Source organism: Solanum stenotomum, chromosome 3 (assembly GCF_019186545.1).
Source record: "Solanum stenotomum isolate F172 chromosome 3, ASM1918654v1, whole genome shotgun sequence".
Taxonomy (NCBI): Eukaryota; Viridiplantae; Streptophyta; class Magnoliopsida; order Solanales; family Solanaceae; genus Solanum; species Solanum stenotomum.
In genome coordinates this window covers 12687818-12702571 of record NC_064284.1, presented here as the reverse complement: position 1 = coordinate 12702571, position 14754 = coordinate 12687818, and the positions used below count along the sequence as shown (strand labels likewise).

General features: G+C 30.5%; 1 protein-coding gene and 2 pseudogenes across 2 annotated transcripts in view; all 3 read left to right on the top strand.

Moving 5' to 3' along the window:
- LOC125858234 (proteinase inhibitor type-2-like) overlaps nucleotides 1-14754 on the top strand; it is a 219950-nt gene that overhangs the window by 79356 nt on the left and 125840 nt on the right. The gene's annotated exons all lie outside the window — the stretch shown is intronic.
- LOC125858687 (uncharacterized) lies at nucleotides 1418-3517 on the top strand (annotated as a pseudogene).
- LOC125858227 (proteinase inhibitor type-2-like) lies at nucleotides 7868-13897 on the top strand (annotated as a pseudogene).

Here is a 14754-nt window from a genome sequence, read left to right as displayed (position 1 = left end):
GTTCAAAGTTATTCTTTTCAAGTGTCTATGGGCTGATACTACTCGAAATAGAGGGTACAAAACAGATGCTTGGAAGTTTAACTGTGTCAATTTTTCTAAATTGATTCACACTGGTGATCGCGAGGATCATGATCCATATATTGAAGCATCACAAGCAAATATGGTCTACTATGTTGATGATGAGACTGATAAAGAATGGAGTGTCGTTGTACATCTAAAGCCAAGAGATTTGTTTGAAATGGGAGAGGTTGATGAAGAGGATCTGTACGAGAATGAGCCATACCAACAACAAGAATTTGGACAATTTTTTGATGATGACTACGAGAATATCCAAATTGCAATAGATGAGAATATGAATGAATGAAATAGCAAAGATTTGGACAATATTTTGTATTTTGAGCTGTTTTTTAAGAAGTTTTTAGTTGTTGGCTCTTCTCTTTTTAGTTTCTTGTATTATGTGTTTGACGCTGCAATTTCTGCAATATTTTAGTAGCTGTTTTTTCTGCTTTTAGCTGCTATTATTTTGTGTTTGAAACTGTAGTGTTTACAGTTTTTGGCTACTATTTTGTTTCTTTTTGGTGCTGAATTTTTGTGTTTAAAGTTGTTTCTATTGTGATTTATCTACTATTTTTTCAATTTTTAGTTGCTGATTTTGTGAGTTTTAAGCTGTTGTTTCTGCAGATTTTTTGTTGCTGTTTATTTAGTTTCAGGTGCTTATTTTGTATGGTTAAGATGTAGTATTTGCAGGATATTAGTTGCTGATTTTGTGAGTTTTAAGCTGCTGTTTCTGCATATTTTTGGTTGCTGTTTTTTTAGTTTCAGGTGCTTATTTTTGTCAGTTGCTGTTTTTTGGCGTTTTAAGCTGCTGTTTCTGCAGATTTTTGATTGCTGTTTTTGCAGTTTTTAGATACTATTTTGTTGCTTTTAGGTGCTGATTTTTTGTGTTTTAAGTTGTTGTTTCTACTGTGATTTATCTACTACTTTTTCAATTTTTAGTTGTTGATTTTGTGAGTTTTAAGCTGCTGTTTCTGCAGATTTTTTGTTGCTATTTTTTTAGTTTCAGGGGATTAAGATGAAGTTTTAAGCTGTTGTTTTTGGCTGAATCTTTTTTAACTTCTTATGAAACTAATTGATTCATGCTACATGATTTAAAATATATTGAATTGTCAGCATGCCAAAGTTCAAGCGTTTACAGAAAAAACAAAACTCAAATCAATTAGTATCTGATTCTCAAGGTGCGGAATCAACACATTCATTTCTCCAATCAACATCATGTCTGCCACCACATCAGACCACATCATTTCTGGCCACGACACATTCAGTCCCACTATTTCAGCCGACATTGCAGGCGCCTCCAATATTTCAGCCTGCATCACAGTCATCTCAATCAGTTGACTCGGCATCACATTCAGCTACGATGGATCAACTTATGTCACAACTGGCTCCGACAACTTATCCTACATCACAACCATCTCATTTAGTTCACTCGACATCACATCCGGCTTCAACAGAACAAGACTCGTCACAACAAGTTCCAACAGTTCAAGCACCATTCAAAAAGCGTATTGGGCGTGAATTACAGTCATATTGGACTGTAGAAGCAATAGGTAAATAATTTTGAGGATCAGCGCATATTCAATAACCATTATTTGTTTCTCTCATAGCTTCAACTTATCTTTGTTTTTATTGCAGATTAAGAAAACAATGTCAAAAGGCTCAAAGTAAAAAAAACAGATGTGCTTAATTTATCAGGTGATGAACTTATTGTGGTTAATTTTGATTACCTGAATGAACCATTTGGAGAGGCTCGTAGCCTTCTTTCAGGCTTTTGTGGAATTTTAGCATGTGATTGCTCTTTATTTCCAATCAACTTTGAGAAGTGGTCGAGTGTGCCTATGTCATACTTAAATCGTGTCTTCGATCAAATTATAAAGGTATAAGCTTACAACTAGACTCTTACTCTATTTTACTTTTTGGTGAGAAAGATAATTGGTAATTTCAATATTATATTTACAACCAATAGATAAGCTAACTAATATTTTTTTTCTTGAAGCCCAAGTTCTCCTTTAAGACAACAGAGTCAAATGCGCGGCAACATATTTATAAATCTATTGGAAAGAAGTGGGCTGCAAATAAGAACAACTTGTGGAAGTTAGTTGAAGACCCACTTAAAAGTAAGGTTGAGATTATTGATAATGTGCCAGATGGAATTCCACGAGATCAATGGATTTCTTTTGTTGATTACCAATATAAAGATTCAACAAAGGTACTTATGTTACTGTTTTTACTAGTCTTTATTATCATGTAACTATTTGATTTTTTTAATTAAGTTTTGTATATTTTTTATAAGGAAATGCGTAGAAGAAATACTGAAAATCGGAAAAAACAGACAATTCCACACACAGGTGGCTCCAAAGCGAATGCTACGAGAAGGGCAGAAATGGTGATTAGTAAATTAACTTATTATGTATTCATTTTTGAGTAGTAAACTATTCTTATTTGGATATTTTATTTGTAGATGGCTGAAACAGGACAAAGACCTGGACGAGCACAAATATATATTGCTACTCATAAAAATAAAGATGGAGTATATGTTAATGAAGCTGCAAAAGAAATATGTGTAAGTTTCTTCATGAATTCTAATTGTATTTCAACAAGATATAAAAAAAAAAAATAGGGCAATAGTTGTGAACTAGTTGATTAATTGATGGAGGTTATATAGACTCAATTCTTTGCTATTTAATTGTATTATGATGGCTTGTGGTCCCGTACCTCTAACTACTCATGTTCTTACGTGTACATATAAGTAGTTTTTATCTTTCTGTCTTTACTAAGGTGATTCCAATATTACTGCTTGTTTATTTGCGGCATTGATTTTGTATGTATAGGAAAAAATTGAGCTAACTTTGAGCCAAAGTACCATGGATGAGTCTCAAATTTCGCCAAATGATGCTGTTGGTAAGGTTTTAGGAAAAGAGCACTCTGGAAGGGTTAGATGTTTGGGATTAGGAGTTGTCCCAAGTAAAGTTTTTAAACAAGTAAGACCGCGTTTTGGTGGTGCAAGTGCTTCAAGTAGTGAAGGCTCATGTTCGTCCCAATGCCAAGAAAACCACAATCAAATGATGAATGCTCATAATCAAATGATGAATGCTTTTAAGGCGTATATGATAATGAAAGAAGGGATGATACCAGAACAATTTGCGGGGTTCTTTGCTTCTCCTTCGACAAATTCTTCTACAACAACTGTAAGTAATGTTCTTACATTTCTATTTTCATTTGATTTGTATATTGCTTCTCCTTTCTTTAATGCATTTTTTGTTGACATATATTAACTGATGATAAGTATAGTTTGAAACACAATATTTGCCAAGGATTTTACATTTTTTCATATCACTTAATTAATTTTATACTTTATTTTTTTATGTAGCCAAGTGATGCTGCTAGTGAACCAATTCCGCCTGTGCACACAAGAAGATCATGTAGTGGTGATAGTAATCCTAGCCATGACAACCGTTGATTATATTGTAGTGAACCAATTCCGCCTATATTCTTAGCTAATTAATTTGATGACAAGATTGTGTGATTGGAGGGGATGTTAAAATGTTGGATTGGATATTTTGTGTTTAGATTTAGTGTTTGATTTTGATGAACATATTTGATGATGACAATATCATTTTAGCGACTAATGATAATGCAATATTTTTGTGACTTTATGATATGCCGTAAAAGAATATATATTTCTTCACCTTGAGACATATTTTGGATTTGATTATGGTCTATAGCTTAATTAGTGATTCTATAAATAATATATGAATAAAAGTTTATTGAATGAATTGTAGAGCTTATGCGATTGCTCAAATCTTTCAATATAAGCAATTGCAAAATTGTGGAGGTTTTAAACCCCCGCTATTTGTAACTAAAAAAATAATATCAAAAGATTTAATTTTAAATTACCGTGGGTCGACCTCCGCAAAGTAACCCCCGCTAATTGATTGTGGGGGTCAAAGAAAAACTGCCGCAAATTGCTTGCGACAACTCTTATTGTGGGAGTTTTTACAACTGCCGCAATACTAGATTGCGGGGGTTTTAAACCCCCACAAACCTTAAAATTAGCCCCCGCTATTTAAGCATTTTTTTGTAGTGATATTTATGAAGGGTAAAGTAGTAAATTACTATCGTTTTAATGGATTAGCCGTTTACCCAATAACCCAATACTAAATATCGAAATCGAATCGATAACCCAATCATTTTTTTTTATAAAATCATTAAAAATTCATTAACCCAATAACTCAATAGCAATAATCTGATAACATTATTTTTGGCACAATTTGTTGACCGGATTCAATCTTTGTATTATTGGTTTATTTCGATTTTCATCTTTGTATAATAGTCTCCAATTTTTATAAATGTGGGATTTTAATCCTCAAACTAATGAAAATTATTAATTAAAAATAAATAAGAAAAGTGAAAAAGAAAAATACATCCAAGGGTAAATGCGCTTAATGGGTCATATGGCTCTAACTTCTTCAGAATTTCATGGTAAAAGAGAGTGGGTCGTGTTTATTTATTTTTAATAAATAAAATGTTTTTTATTTTTTCTTGTGGTTGAATTCAATCCTTCTAAGAATTCTTTTATTTAGATATAAGAATTAGCAGAAAGTACTTAAAATAACGGGTGAAACTTACCTGCACCGGGTGTTTACACCAATCCAATACATGTATGTCATGTGTTTAAATTTATAGTTCATTTTATTTAAACTTAATTAATTAAAGTATGTGTTTTACTTCATTAAATCACATCATAATGAAAATTGCATTAATTTAATGTAAACACCCGGTGTGAATAAGTTTTTTCCTAAAATAACATATATGAACAGCTAGAAAACCCATTAAAACAGAGGGGATTGTGTTTGTCAATCGAGACTAGCCTTTTTAATAAATTAATCTTTACTTTTGATTTTTTTCTTTAAATTTTCTATATTTTAAAATTAACGTTTTCGTTAATTTTTTTTAACTTTCATTAGTGTGAAAAATCAAAAGTACATATTTATATTAATCATAGATTAATCGAATTATATATATATGTAGGGGTGTTCACGGTTTGGATAAAAACCGATTCAAACCGAAAAATCGAACCAAACCGATTAAATGAACTGATTTTATTTAGTGTTTGATTTGGTTTGGGTTTAGATTTTTAAAAAACCGATAGTATTTGGTTTGGTTATGGTTTTGTTCGAAAAAAATCGAAGAAATAACCGAACCAAACCAATAAATAATATACATAAATTTTATTATTATACATACATAATATACTATTTTATAAACAATTTTAAAAGTTTTATATATGTATTCATCAAATTTTATTTATAATTTACTTATGAAAGTAAAAATGCCCAAGATAAGAATATTTATCTTATTAGTTTCATGTATATATGAGTGTTTATAACAATTTTTTGTGGGACTGAAAATGTCAATTTCTCTTCCTTCTAGGACAAAAGTAGTGAACTTTGAAGCTTTATTCATAGTAAATTCAATGATTGAGAGTTTCGTAATGTCAGTCATTCTAACTAGCTATTTTTCATTTTGAATGAATTATTGCTACTTTTTTTCACGTTTTGAATGAATTATTTCTTTTAATTTTATGTATATGGTTAATAACCAAATAACCAAACCGAAATCGATAACAACCAAACCGATAAATGTATATTATATTAGGTTTGGTTTGATTTTGATAATTTTAAAACCAATTAAGTTGGTTTGGTTTTGATTTTGACCAATGACCAACCCAAATCAACCCGTGAACACCCCTATATACATGATTAAAACTAGAATATATTCCAAAACACAGGGACTAAAATTGTTATACCCTAAAGCTATATATGCAATAGTAAAGAGGGCTAAAAATATCCCTAGTCTATTTGAAAATATTTAAATATACCTCATTCATTTATTTGGTTACAAATATCCCTCAATCTAATAACCCTTTTTTAAATTATTGTTATTCTTATTTTTTATTAGGTGACATTTTCCTATTGGATAAAAAATTAATTTTCGACCCATCAAATCTTTCTCGACCCAAATTTTTAGCAAAGGGCTTACGGCTTAATTTATTGATTTTATATATTAAAAAAAATTCACGTGATTGATCTTAGAGTTTTGGTTATCATTGGAACAGTACACCCCCAGCCTCCCCTCCTTGTTTCATATTAGACTAAGCATTCAGGTTGGAAACATCCAATAATATTCATGGGGCTGTGGGATTGGGTTGGGGCAGATTGGAAAAAAATTGATGAGTTGGGGATTAATTTTTATCCAATAGGAGACGTCACCTAATAATAATAATAATAATAAATAAATAAAAATGGGTTGTTAGTTTGAAGTAGAGTTGTCGAAAAGGGTCGGTCCAGCCCCACCCAGGCGGACCAATGAATTTGAAGGGCTAGGACGGATTGACCCTTCATTTGGTAAGGCCTGAAAATGCTAAATCCTAGAAGGGACGAGGGCTGGAGCGGACTAGCCCTTCTTTTTTCATTTTTTTCTTTTCAAACTTATAATTCTCTAGCATCAAGAAAATGAGAAGATTTTCAAATCAAATATGGCAATCAATGGTGTTGTTTCAATAACACTAGCAAAAAATCTAGTGTAATTAGCATGTATCTCGCATATCAGACACGCGAGCGAGATAAGAGAGTGACAAGCAAGATGTGAGAGATGTGAGGGCGCGAGATTTGTCTATGTATCCTAGATACATGCGAATCTACTTGGATAGAGTGTATCTAGAACAAATTAACCGAATTTTGAGTTCATATATTCTGAGATACATGTATCCGGACGTATCAAAATCTAGTAAGATTCATAATATTACAACATAACGTGTATTTAACTAATTAGATTATATACTAGTGAGATTACTGTAAGTTACCATTAAATAAAAAGTTTTGGCCCATGGGCCGATCCTGGCCCGACCCCGATTAAGCCTCAAGGGCTAAGAGTTTATATGGGCCGGGCTTATAAGCCTTAGTTTTAAATGGACTTGAAAAATCATATTCCAACTCTACCCCCAATAACGAATTGGATTGGGCCGGCCCCATGGACTAAACCCGTTTTGACGGCTCTAGTTTAAATGATAAAAATGGGTTCAAAAGGTGAGTTAAAAGGTATTTTTTAACCAAAAATATGAATAAGGGATATATTTAAGCCTTTTTCAGATAATTCAAGGATATTTTTTTTTTAATTTTTCCGTGTGCAATAATAGAGTTCCAACTTAATTATCACGTGGACTAAGAAATTGTTGCTGGATGACAATAATTTCAAAAAAACATGCAAGTCGGGGTCAGTACAGCTTGCTGAATAGGAGAGATTAAAGATAGCAACCAGGAAAAGTTAAGCTTTCCACTCCTCCGTCCAATCATAATTGTCCAATATATATTTGAGACCCACATTCAGAAACAATAAATAATAAGAATGATATTACTATATTACATTTTGAATATATTAAATTTAATGCTTTGAAAAATATATTTGATATTAAATAGTCTCTAATAACAAGAATAAAATAGACACAAAACTTTTCAAGTTAGACAAGTATATCGGACATCTACTTCTAGTATAGTGAATAAGTAAAGATCGGATGGAGAGAGTCTAGTATAGTGAATAAGTAAAGATCGGATGGAGAGAGTAATACAGAAGAAGCAAGCGTAAATACATTGCCAAACTAATTATACTAGCAAGCACATCTTCTTCTTTTTTTTTTTTATCAATTAATAAAAATAATATATACTAATATGAAGAAATTTTTTTTTTTATTTTGCTATCTTTTTTATCACTCGTTTGCTATAAATAGGTAGAGGAGGACAGACACTCTTCACCCCAAAATTAAAAGAAAATAAGTTACTAATTAATTATCCATAATGGCTGTTCACAAGGAAGTTAGTTTCGTTGCTTACCTACTAATTGTTCTTGGTGAGATTTTCCTCTACTCTTTTTTTTTTTTTTTAAAATAAAAAGTTCTTGGCTTTGGGATATGCCCACGTTCAGAAGGAAGTCCAACAAATCCCATATGCATCAATTGTTGCTCAGGCTATAAGGGTTGTAATTATTATAGTGCTTTCGGGAGACTTATTTGCGAAGGAGAATCTGACCCAAAAACCCCAAAAGCTTGCCCCCTAAATTGTGATACAAATATTGCCTATTCAAGATGTTCCCGTTCAGAAGGAAAATCGCTAATTTATCCCACCAGATGTACCACATGCTGCATAGGATACAAGGGTTGCTATTATTTCGGTAAAAATGGCAAGTTTGTATGTGAAGGAGAGAGTGATGAACCCAAGGCATATATGTCCACAGCATAAGGCATCAATAATATGCGTTGTAGTTTTTAATTAGTAATGTATGAAATAAAAGCATGCACACATAATGACATGCTAATCACTATAATGTGTGGGCATCAAAGTTGTGTGTTATGTGTAATTACTAATTATCTGAATAAGAGAAAGAGATCATCCATAATTCTTATCCTAAATGAATGTCAACTGTCTTTATAATTCTTTAATGAACCAGATGCATTTTATTAACTAAATCCATATACATATAACATTAATCATAGTTAATATCAATTGGGTTAGCAAAATGAATTTAGTCCATTAATAAGGGGTATCACGGGAGAAAACTCCCACGGGAGGGGAGCCAAATTCTATTAGGATTGCATAGAGCGATTTTTATATATCGTAAGTGGACGAAGATTTTATGAATAAACTTATCTAAAAGGATTTTTAGATAAATATTTTGTCTAGGCATGCATGTTTTTGCTAATCATTAATGATAGTTCAGATAAGAAGATAAAAACTTACATTTTCAATAATTCAGATAGAAAACTTAATAAAGTGAGATAATTTACATATATTACTTTTATCCTTTGATATATCTCAAACCATGCACGATATAAAGAGAATAGATAGAGAAATAATTTTTACATCTATATAATTGTTGAATATGTAAACAATTTAATTCAAGAAGCTAGGAATACAAAAATTGAAGAGTTTATGATTATTATTATTATTTTGATGTTCAATGAAGTTTTTTTAATTTCATATTGAAGTACACAAATTTGGATCCTTCCGCTAACATAAGATTCTTCTTTGTTTTCTACTAGAAATTTTTGTTTCTATGCCGTAGTTATCTTTAATATATTTGTGGTTGAGGAAATTTATTGCTAGAAACGAAGGATTGTCAATTTTTTTTGAAAGCAAATATATATGTGAAAATATACTGTATCTTATTTTAGTCATGATTAAAACGTGGCCTTAATTGAATCATCATTCTCATTCATTTTTTCAAATTCATATCAGGATGATTGACATTTATCTATTTTAAATAAAAATAAAAATTAATATAAGGGTTCAAATTAAATTTAACTTAAAAGTGTCTTAACCGTAGTTAAAGGTTTACTTTTAAAAAATGACTATGAAAATCTAATCTTCCACGAATCGAGAAAGAGATATTGATTTACGTTAGGGGTTAGCAAAAAGATTTGTGTAATATTGATTTGGATAAATTTAGAGTTAACGGGGGCTACGATGTTAAAAATGGTAGTTGTAATTCGTCCATAAATGGATGACTTGTCCGTTTTAGTGTGTACTTTTAGAGAGGGTCTTTTTTTATATTCAGGGTTCAAAAAGTGTCTATTTTGATACCGGACTCTCCATAATTGTCCTTCAACTAGATACAATACAATAACTCCATATGCAAGAGATATTATTTTATTGTAGATTGTATCACTCTTCATACAGGGTTATCCAATTTACGCTGCATTGGGCAATCTGTTTAATTCACAAATATCCATTTGTAAAAGTAATTCTATCCACTTTAATTACAAAAAATAAAGTGATGGGCAAATAACCATTTTGGTGTTTGTATTATTGGTTTATTTTCAGTTTTGATTCATGTATATTTTGATTAAGCATAATTAATCTTTAATTTATGTAAATGAGTAATTTCATCCTAAACTAATGAAATCATTAATTAAAAATAAATAAGAAAAAAAATACATTCAAGGGTAACTGCACTAAGAAATCCAGGGTTAATGTTCTATAAGAAGAATCTGGTTGAATAATTCAATCTTATAGCTATACAAAATTAATAGAAAGTTAAAATATGATATATGAACGAGAAAAGCCATAGAGAGGGGGAGACGATAATTTTGATCCAATTTGATTATATTTGAATTGAATGGTATGAGTTGGCGATAATGATGACTTCAACATCGTGTTTGTCTTAACAAATTAATTAATCTTCATTTTTGAATATGTTTTTTAAAAAAATTCTATATTTTAAAATTAACAATTCCATTAAATTTTTAACTTCTGTTAGTGTGAAAAATCAAAATCGCAAGTTTATATTAACCAAATATCAATTATGTTTAGTCCAATCATAAATACCATCTATAGAGATCAAAACTAAAATATATATACAGTATATTAATCGAAGATCAATTATGTTTAGTCGAAGAAAATTATTGCTAGTTAACAAATATTTCAAAGTGTCCCCGTTTAAAAGGACAAATGATAATTTATCCCACATGCACCACATGATGTACTTATGTACGAGGTATAACGATTGCTACTATTTCGGAGAGAGTACTGAACCCAATGCATGTACCCATAGCTCGGAAAGTTGTTTATGTGACTTGTTCAACTTCTGGATTAGCCAAACTTTATCAAGTTTGCGTCAATTGTTGCACTGCAGGAGAGGGTTGCAAACTCTATGGATATGAATTATGATGGATCTTTAGTTTGTATTGGGCAGCCTCAGAGCTATATATATGCATCATAAGGCATCATCAATAATATAATATACGGAGAAGTGTCTAAAGTATTCCTCAAGTATTTGAATTGGTATAAAATTACCCTTCATCCACCTTTCACCTCTAAGAAACACTGACGTTCACCTTTCGGCTCAAAAATACTTTTGATGTTAATCCTTTGGCTCATATTTGCCCTTATTTTTAATAGCTCCCTTAAAGTAAAATTATTAAATATTTATTTATTATATTGCTTTAAGAACTTTATTTATATATATATATATATATATAAAAAACCACATCTGGTAATTAATTGCTAATTAATTGANNTCCGGGTTACGGGTTGGTTTACCTGCTGGCGGGTTATAGTAGGTGCCATCATGAGTTGATAAATCGGGTCGTGACAATAAAACCACATCTGGTAATTAATTGCTAATTAATTGAGTCATCTTTTTGTTGAACTAATTTTTTCTATATAAATACATCATTATTTTCCTCCTTTTTGCTCTCTTGTTTGTCATAAATTGAAAAGAAAAATAAAATAAAATGGTGGACAAGATCCAAATAGAAAACAAAAATGGATTTGGAGGGGGAGGGCGGGTAGATTTTTAATTTACTATGAAATTTAAAATCGAGTCAATCATGTGAATTTATTTATTAAGTAATTTCAAATCATTTTAACGTAAAAGGGCCTAAAATACCCTTAAACTATGAGGTTTGGTACAATATTGCCCTTCATCCACCTAATGAGTTTGATCTGTTAGACATAAGGATATTTTTTAGATAAAAAGTCAACGTTAGGGGTATTTGGGGGACCAAAAGTGGATGGAGGGTAGTTTTGTACCAATTAAAATAGTTAAAGGGCATTTTAAGCTTTTCTCCGTATAATATAAATGAATTGTTGAAGCGTGACACCCGTAAAAAAATACTTAAAGTCATTAACAAAATATTAATTTATCAATATAAAATAGTGTCAATAATTTATTTATATTGAATTAGAGGGAGTAACCCCCTAATATGTAATTAGCTTTACCATTCCACGTAGGAACATAGTCACAGAACATGATTTATTTGTGCTAAAAATAATATTTTACCATATCAACAAATAAAATATTTAACGTAGAAAAATAGTCACATAATATGGTTTGTTTGTATGTGCTACAAATAAAGCATTACTATATCAATTAACAAAATATGTATACAGTATATTAATCGAAGATCAATTATGTTTAGTCGAAGAAAATTATTGCTAAATAACAAATATTTCAAAGTGTCCCCGTTTAAAAGGACAAATGATAATTTATCCCACGAGATGCACCACCTGATGTACGAGGTATAAGGGTTGCTACTATTTCGGAGAGAGTACTGAACCCAATGCATGTACCCATAGCTCGGAAAGTTGTTTATGTGACTTGTCCATCTTCTGGATTAGCCAAACTTTATCAAGTTTGCGTTAATTGTTGCACTACAGGAGAGGGTTGCAAACTCTATGGATATGAATTATGATGGATCTTTAGTTTGTATTGGGTAGCCTCAGAGCTATATATATGCATCATAAGGCATCATCAATAGGAGAAGGGTCTAAAATGTTCCTTAAGTAATTGAATTGGTATAAAATTACCCTTCATCCACCTTTCGCCTCTAAGAAACACTGATGTTCACCTTTTGGCTCAAAAATACTTTTGATGTTAATCCTTTGGCTCATATTTGCCCTTATTTTTAATAGCTCCCTTAAAAGTAAAATTTTTAAATATTTATTTATTTATTATATTGCTTTAAGAACTTTATATATATATAAAACCACATCTGGTAATTAATTGCTAATTAATTGAGTCATCTTTTTGTTGAACTAATTATTTCTATATATATACATCATTATTTTCCTCCTTTTTGCTCTCTTGTTTGCCATAAATTGAAAAGAAAAATAAAATAAAATGGTGGACAAGATCCAAATAGAAAACAAAAATGGATTTGGGGGGGGGGGGGTAGATTTTTAACTTACTATGAAATTTAAAATCGAATCAATCATGTGAGTTTATTTATTAAGTAATTTCAAATCATTTTAACGTAAAAGGGCCTAAAATACCCTTAAACTATGAGGTTTGGTACAATATTGCCCTTCATCCACCTAATGAGTTTGATCTGTTAGACATAAGGATAGTTTTTAGACAAAAAGTCAACGTTAGTGGTATTTGGGGGACCAAAGGTGGATGGAGGATAGTCTTGTACCAATTAAAATAGTTAAAGGGCATTTTAAGCTCTTCTCCGTATAATATAAATGAATTGTTGAAGCGTGACACCCGTATAAAAATACTTAAAGTCATTAAAAAANCAATGTTAGTGGTATTTGGGGGACCAAAGGTGGATGGAAGATAGTTTTGTACCAATTAAAATAGTTAAAGGGCATTTTAAGCTCTTCTCCGTATAATATAAATGAATTGTTGAAGCGTGACACCCGTATAAAAATACTTAAAGTCATTAAAAAATATTAATTTATCAATATAAAATAGTTTCAATAATTTATTTATATTGAATTAGACGGAGTAACCCACTAATATGTAATTAGCTTTATCGTTCCACGTAGGAACAGTCACAGAACATGATTTATTTGTGCTAAAAATAATATTTTACCATAGCAACAAATAAAATATTTAACGTAGAAAAATAGTCACATAATATGGTTTGTTTGTATGTGCTACAAATAAAGTTTTACTATATCAATTAACAAAATATATATACAGTATATTAATCGAAGATCAATTATGTTTAGTCGAAGAAAATTATTGCTAGATAACAAATATTTCAAAGTGTCCCTTTTAAAAGGACAAATGATAATTTATCCCACATGCACCACATGATGTACTTATGTACGAGGTATAACGGTTGCTACTATTTCGAAGAGAGTACTGAACCCAATGCATGTACCCATAGCTCGGAAAGTTGTTTATGTGACTTGTTCAACTTCTGGATTAGCCAAACTTTATCAAGTTTGCGTTAATTGTTGCACTGCAGGAGAGGGTTGCAAACTCTATGGATATGAATTATGATGGATCTTTAGTTTGTATTGGGCAGCCTCAGAGCTATATATATGCATCATAAGGCATCATCAATAATATAATATACGGAGAAGTGTCTAAAATATTCCTCAAGTATTTGAATTGGTACAAAATTATCCTTCATCCACTTTCGCCTCTAAGAAACACTGATGTTCACCTTTTGGCTCAAAAATACTTTTGATGTTAATCCTTTGACTCATATTTGCCCTTATTTTTAATAGCTCCCTTAAAGTAAAATTATTAAATATTTATTTATTATATTGCTTTAAGAACTTTTTTTTTTATATATATATAAAACCACAACTGGTTCATATTTTGATTCGACACACTTGAAAATAATATTGAAAAGTAATTAATTTCATGATATCTTCCCATTAGCTTATTTTAAATCAACTTCCAATTTATTATAATGTATACCAACTCCATAAATGGGGATCTTACGAAAATCCATACTCACCCTAACTAATTGTCCATCTAAAAAAAATATTATTTTCATAAATATAAAATTTTCGATCAATTATTCAAATGTCTTGTTCATTTTCTCTTTTATTTCTTGTTAAATCTCTTATTCTTAATTAAGATATCCGAGAGTCAAACTTGAAATGAACTCACATGTTTATATTGTTTTAATTTGTATTATTGTTATGGTGGGATGAAGGTGAGGATAAGAGAAATGATTATTTTTATTCTTTTATTTTGAATTAGGGGTACACACAAAAGAAAATAATGTAATTTTCGTACATATTTGCTAATTAATTGAGTCATTTTTTTGTTGAACTAATTATTTCTATATAAATGCATCATTATTTTTCTCCTTTTTGCTCTCTTGTTTGTCATAAATTGAAAAGAAAAATAAAATAAAATGGTGGACAAGATCCAAATAGAAAACAAAAATGGATT